The sequence below is a fragment of the Cotesia typhae genome, unplaced genomic scaffold, assembly GCF_013202065.1.
Source record: "Cotesia typhae breed Kobodo isofemale line unplaced genomic scaffold, CoteBio_Ctyphae contig_27, whole genome shotgun sequence".
NCBI classification, from domain to species: Eukaryota; Metazoa; Arthropoda; class Insecta; order Hymenoptera; family Braconidae; genus Cotesia; species Cotesia typhae.
The window spans coordinates 1,217,230-1,225,000 of record NW_027423733.1 but is presented as its reverse complement, the minus strand read 5'-3'; positions in this window follow the sequence as shown (position 1 = coordinate 1,225,000).

Genomic DNA, 7,771 nt, shown 5'->3' with positions numbered 1-7,771 from the left:
AACTATGAATATCTTTTAATCGGTTGAGTTTTTGAAAAAGTCATAAGAGACCTTTTTTGTAAAGCATTCAATTTCTCACAAAATCTATGCCATGGAATATTTTTCCAAGCAGTTGGAAGCGAGATATAAATTTTTTTATCTGATTATTCGAAAAAAATAGAAACCCGCAAAGCGGAGGACCTTCCCGTTATAATTAAGAGCTTATACTTGGAGAGAATTCTTTTTAGGTGTCTACGAACCTATTTTTCAGAGTATAAAATCAAAAATAAATTATTCGATTTTTTTGACCCACCCTAATATATATATATATATATATATTTATATATATATATATATATAATTAGAATTCACTATTTATGAAATCTACTTCCATTTCGGCTGCCGAATGGCCTTTTTTTCGTTGTAAAGTATTCCTAATTATTCGAATTATAGTGTCTTGGTATTATTTTTTCAATCCACGAGAAATCGTACAAGTTAAGAAAAAAATTAGGAAAACGGTTGACCCTGAAGGTCATCCCTGCAACTTCCCGCTAATTCCATACCTAGGCGCTGAAAATTTTTAAGCTCTTTGAGATACACGAACACACACACACACACACACACACACACACGCGCGCGCGCGCGCGCGCGCACGATTGATTCCGTACATTATTAATTTTGTTTCTTTCCCTTAGTAAATAAAACACATATAGAAAATATATGTAACATTCCACGTTAAATCGATCATTTTGAACCCTCACTCATTTTGTCTGACTAAAACTTTATGTGCTTCTTTGTCTAGTTTTGTCCGAACATTTACGTCCAACCAAAAACAATACTTGTAAAAGTTAGGCTTGTTTTAAGATTATTACATGATAAATTGTTAATTGAAGTAATTTGATAAATATTTTTTGATAGATTACCTATTATTTGAATAGATGGCAATCTCAATTATCCATTTATGATACGATTTAAAGTGGAGTTATATTTTTCAATAATCAAAATGAGTCGTCATATGTTTATTGTGGCGGCCATTTGGCAAAATTTTTCCATGAGTTAATGTTAATTAATCAATAGTGATATGATTGAGTATACTTGACAACTCATCGTCATTGCCATGTTATTCAATCTCCATCACAATTTTCAATTCTCCTTTTATTTTTCTTCCCATTCATATAAAATGACCGATTTATGCTGCAATGGAACAATATTTCTTTGTACTAGAAATAACTTTTTCTTGTAAAAAATGTGTTCATCATAAAAAAAAATTCTCAAATCAAGTTATTGAAATAGTATAAAAAAGTGCTCTTACTTCTTTCACTAATATTTTGATAATTTATCGGACGATAGCGCCATTATGTCAAAATTTTATTTCTGCATTTGTCTATTTGACGAAATTGAAGGAGGTATTCTGGTCTAGAACCTGGAATATGAGGTCATTTTTGAGGTGCTGTAAAAAGAAGGCCATCAACATTTTCACTATTGATTATTGACTTCACGCTAAAAAAAATTAAAAATTTTTTTAAATTAGGAGACTTATTGTTTTGACCTCGTTTTGCGGAAATCGAGTATTTATCAGATTTCGATGTCTTGAGGTCCTAGGAAGCTGTCCTGACTATTCCTGCGATAGGGTCCGCGCAGCTGTGAGTGTGTGTGTGTGTGTGTGTATGTGTGTTTGTATGTAAATCTCTTATAACTTTTTAACGGCTTGTCCGATTTGATGGAAATAAGCAGTATTCCGAAGAGTCTTATTGTCCTTAGATTTCTGACACTAGTTCCAAAAATTCAAGTCAATCAATATTGAGAAATCTCACAAATTAAATTTCCAAAAATTCACTTTTTTGAAATAACTTTTAAACGGCTTTACCGATCAATTCCAAATTGATTCGTTCGTGAGATATCGTTGTCGAAAAAAAAAAGAAAAAATTGTTATTTTTTTTTTTTCTAATTTCTATGAAATTTCTAGTCTGAGCAGTTTGCGCTCTAAGATTCATCAAAAGTCTCAAATACCTGCGTTGAATGCCATTAACCACGAGAAAATCGGTTGTTTCATTCAAACGTTATTACAGTTTGAAAATTCGAAAAACAGAGTTGAATAAAATTTCTATCAAATTTTTGAGCTCGAAGAGCTCAAAAACATCGCAAAAGCGGCAAAATTGCAAGCGCGTAATAACTGAACTTAGAGGGAAGTTGCAGGGATGGTCTTTAGGGTCAACCATTTTTCAAATATTTTTACCCGACCGGCCAAGATTTAATACCCAATTTTGATTCAAGCATGGGCCAATGTAGATACATTGGGTTCTTTACGAAACTTTACATGCTGTGCTATAAACTTTACAAACTGTGCTAAACCAAGCACACCAGAAGATGTGCCTAAGCTGGGTTCCGAATGCTGACCTGAGCATTGCCCCGTCTTTCAACTCTGGCAGTTCTTGTACAGATTATTTCGGGTGACCTGCCCGGGAAAAAATGAATTTGCCTAACCATATATATTTATATATTAAATATATATAATTATATATAAATTTTGATATAAAATATGTATAATCATATGCAGACTAATATTTTATATAAGTCTATATATGATTAGATCTGACTTATATAGGTCTATATATAATTAGATCTGATTAGATCTGAGTTATCTCTAGGGCCATATATGATTATATAGCTGTATAATCATCTGTAATGATTTTTTTTTGGTTACAGGATTAGGTACGATGAAATCAAATATTATATTCCTAAAAATAACCACATATTTAATTAGGGGTGATGATATATAATTTAATGTTGTTACATGTAGTTATATATGAGTATATGAAATTATATATAACTTATATATGATTATATATAATTAGACCTGGCCAATTTTCAGGTCTAATTATATATAAATTATATTATATATAACCATATATAATTAGGGAAAATCATTTTTTCCCGGGTGATGAAAAAATTTTTTGTCTAATTATATATGTTCATATATATGATCATATAAGATTATATATAATCATATATGAAGTTATATATAATCATGCATGAAGTTATTTATAATCATGCATGATTATATATGAGGTCATATATAATTATATATGACCCCATACATAATTAGATCTGATCTTACCTGGCTATTATAAGCCCATATATAAGTCTATATATGATCAGATGTAATTATATATGAGTTTATATATAATTAAATATAATCATACATGGCTGTTGTAACCCCATATATAATCATATATAAGTCTACATGTGATCAGATCTGATAATATATCGGTCTAGATAGAATTAGATCTGATCAGACTTGCATAGTCAGATGTCATCAAAATTTTTTCTTTGAAAACAAAAATTTTTTTTTTGGTCTTTAGAAAAAGTGCAAAATGATGTTTACCATTACGTTTAAATCATTTTGAAATAAAAAAATTGTTACATTTCCTATGGAATGTTTAGGTCTGCTCTGCTACTTACTGCTCTGTCACTGCTCTGCTACTGCTTAACAGTCAAATCATTATTTACTTTTTTGGGAAGTGAGGGCGCCTTGAGTAAAATATGAAGTTAAAGTTTATTAATTTTATTTAAAAGATGTTAAGACTAAGTACACGCGTGTAAATTAATAGTTGAAGCTATTAATTGAATTAGAAGTAAAAATATATAATTAAATATTGTTATATATTATTATATATAGTTATACATGATTATATATAATTAGACCTGGCCAATTTTTGGATCTGATCATACATTGTATATAGACAATTATGCATGATTATATATGATTAGACAAAATCTTTTTTCATCGAGGATTCAACAGAAATTAAACCTCACAGTTATAATGGAGGTTATATAGAAAAATTAATTACGTTTTTGATTTGAAAAAATATGGATTGGATACATATAGTCTATAAATTTTGTATATATTTGCTTATATGTTTTCACATATGTTTTTTCTGTAGAGGTTTACAGAAATATTTGAAATGATTATTATTATTTCTGAACTCAGTTAAGGGATATTAAATATTACTTTAAATATATAAACCGCTCCTGTGCATGTATAAGGTATATTAATGTATAAGGTATATTAATGTATAAAGTGATAGTTGAGATATTAATAAAGTATAAAAATTACTTAAAATACTCAGCAATTTACTTAGCTCATAAAATTTTTTTGAGCGTTAAAATAGTGCCGCAATAACGTAAAAAATTTTTCCCTCATTTTTTTCGCCGACTTACAAGAATAGAAATGATCGAAAAAATTTCTTTTTTCATTAAACACTCAAAGCTAATAAGTTTAAGAATCTTTTTATTGTATCTATTTTTCAATAAAGTGTATTTTTTTATGCTATTTTATAAGTTTGGACACGATTACTAGGATATTTTACGTGAAATATAGACTTGTTGCACTTAAAACTCTCATAGGAAGAAAATTAAAAAATATACATATTGAAAAGTTCAATTTCAATTAATACAAACTGTGTAACAATCAAGTGGAAAGCAATAAGACCTATTGATATTTAAATAGGATGAAATAAATTTACCGTCATCTCCTGAAATAGAAATTCCATTCAATCGTTTTGAACAAGGGGTGATGTCTCCTGTGTTCGTGATAAATATATTAAATTGGTTAGTACAATAAGCAATAAGAAATATCAATAAGGGGTAGAATGTAGAATTTGAAGTAAATTTTCGAGTCACTATGATATATAAGTCTGAGAAGGATAAGAATAGTAGCTATCATTCGATTCTTCATATTTAAAACCATACCATGCATCTACGACAAATACTTTTTTTAAGATGGTTCAGTATCATATAATCAATAGAATAAGAAATTTGGATTAATCTCAAAACATCTATTGTTGAACTTCCCGCTAAGAAGATCAATGACTCTCTCTCTCTCTCTCTCTCTCTCTCTCTCTCTCTCTCTCTCTCTCTCTCTCTCTCTCTCTCTCTCTCTCTCTCTCTCTTGAAATTCCTGAAATTCCGTCCGCTGTTTTAAATGCTCTAGAGTTACCACATTTGGTCAGCGATGTTTTGAGTGTTCGTAAATTTGTAAATAAAGATAGATCTAAACAACATAAGACTACCTATCATTCCTACATTATTGATTTGAAGTCTTCTCGAGTACGTGATTTCATTATAAGTTCGAAACGCAAGTCAAAAAATCTTTTGGCTAAAATTGTGTTTCCGGACTATGTTGATCAAAATTCCACATTTGCTATATACGTCAATGAATTTTTATTACCAGAGACACATAAATTACTTTTACAAACTAAAGAAAAGGCTAAGTTAAAAAAGATCAAGTATGTCTGGGTGACAAGTGGACAAATTTTTGCTAAAAGAGAAAATGGCTCTGAAATAATTAAAATTAAATGTGTTTCTGATCTCACTAAACTAGATTAACAGTCAACTGATTCAACTAATAGCTCAACTAAAACTGCCTGAAGAGATTGTAAACTCATCTAGTCTTGAAGTGTTCAAAAATAAAATTTTTGACCATTTGTTGAATTTGGATTATTAATTTTGTTATTGTAAAGTGATAAGTTCTCTGATAATTACTGTTAGATTCTAAGTGTTAAATTCTCCAACTTTGTTCTTTTATCAGCTGTTATTAATTGAATAATTTATTGAGTATGTTAGTTGAATCAGATAAAATAAATATAAATTTTTATATTAGATCTTTATTATAGTTTATGTACTTATATAATTTTTCTATTATTATTGTATTTGTAAATCATATTGTATTTAAAATTGCCATTTGGCTTGTGCCTTGGCATTAATAAACTATCAATCAATCAATCAATCAATCAATCTCTCTCTTTCTCTCTCTCTCTCTCTGTCTGTCTGTCTGCCTGTGTGTGTGTGTGTGTGTGTGTGTGTGTGTGTGTGTGTGTGTGTGTGTGTGTGTGTGTGTGTGTGTGTGTGTGTGTGTGTGTGTGTGTGTGTGTGTGTGTGTGTGTGTGTGTGTGTGTGTGTGTGTGTGTGTGTGTGTGTGTGTGTGTGTGTGTGTGTGTGTGTGAACCGCTTATAATTCTTGAACGGTTTGGCCGATTTCATCTCGGTTGGCATCAGTTGAAAAGGCTTGACCAAACTTGGATTTTGAATACAATTTGGACCAATTCGCACCGGTAGATTTTGAGAAATCTCAAGAAAACTATAAAAAAAAAAATTAGGAAAACGGTTGACCCTGAAGGCCATCCCTGCAACTTCCCGCTACTTTCGTAATTAAGCGCTCGAAATTGCACTTATTACGTTCTTGAGCTCTTCGAGCTCAAAAATCTGATTTTCGTGTAGTTTTGAGCTCCCCGACCTCAAAAGTTTGATAGGAGTTTAATAAATCACTATTTTTTTAATTTTCAAACCGCAATAATTTTTAAATGAATGAACCGATTTTCACGCGGTTAGCGGCATTCGACACAGTTTTTTAAATTCTATGATATCCTTTTAAACACAAATTGATTAGACCGAAAATTTCGGTGTAATCCAAAAAAACCACTTTTTGTCGATTTTTTTCATCAACGATAACTTACGAACGAAACAACCGATTTTGACCGGCTTGGTGGCGATCGGCGTGGTTTTTTGATGTTAAGAGCTGATTTATTTTTAGAATTGATCGGTCAAGCCGTTTAGAAGTTACTAAAAAAAACCACACTTGAAAAAATTTTTTTTCGTAGTTTTTTTGAGATTTTTAAAAATCTACTGGTCCGAATTTTCTCTAAATCATATTCAAAGTCTAAGTTCAGTCAAGCCCTTTCGATTGGCGTCAACCGCGATAGAATCGGTCTAGCCGTTCAAAAGTTATGAGAGGTTTACACACACACACACACACACACAGCATCGCGGGAGTAATCAGGGAAGCTTCCTGAGACCTTAAAACATCGAGATCTGATGAAAACTCGATTTTGGCAAAACGGGATGAAAACATTATTTTCTCGATTTTCAAAAATCTTCGATTTTCTTAGCAGGAAGTTAAAAAAAAAGTTGTCTATAAATAATTAGTTTCATAATAAACAAATGGTAATTTAACTAACTTCTCGGTGTTGTAGAAAAAAAATTTTTTTTTTTTAATTCTATGAACTATGTACTAAATGATGGCACAAGAAAATTTTAGTGCTCTCTTACCAGGAAAAAAACATGAACGATTGAATGTGGTAGACAGCGGTCGAGGCGGACGTGCTACGCCGAGCGCTGCTCCTATGCCAAGCTTCCGAACATACTTCTACCTTCTGCAATTTTCTAGGCTAAATAAAACTTTAAAAATAAATGTGTGTATGTGTGTGTGTGTGTGTGTCTATGTATGTAACCCTTTTATAACTTTTGAACGGTTGAACCGATTTTATCGCGGTTGGTGCCATTCGAAAGGGCTTCACTGAATTTAGATTTCCTGAAAATTTGACCCGATAGATTTTGAGAAATTTAGAGAAATCTGAAAGATAATAAGAAAAAAATTTTTTCAGAAGTGGTTTTCTGGAATAACTTTTAAACGGCTTTACCGATCGATTCTAAAAACTAATCAGCTCTCAATCTTAAAAAACCACGTCGATTGCCGCCAATTAGGTCAAAATCAGTTGATTCGTTCAAGAGATGTCGTGAACGAAAAAAAAACCGAAAAAAGTGTTTTTTTCACATAACTTCGATATTTCTTTTCGAATCGTTTTTGGTGAAATTAAATAATTTTTAGAGCTTAAAAAACTGCGTTGATTGCCGCCAAGAACTTAAAAATCAGTTGATTGGTTCGAGAGATATCCTCGACAAAATGTTCGGATACAAGGATTTTTTCAACTTTACTCCGACATTTTTTGGAATA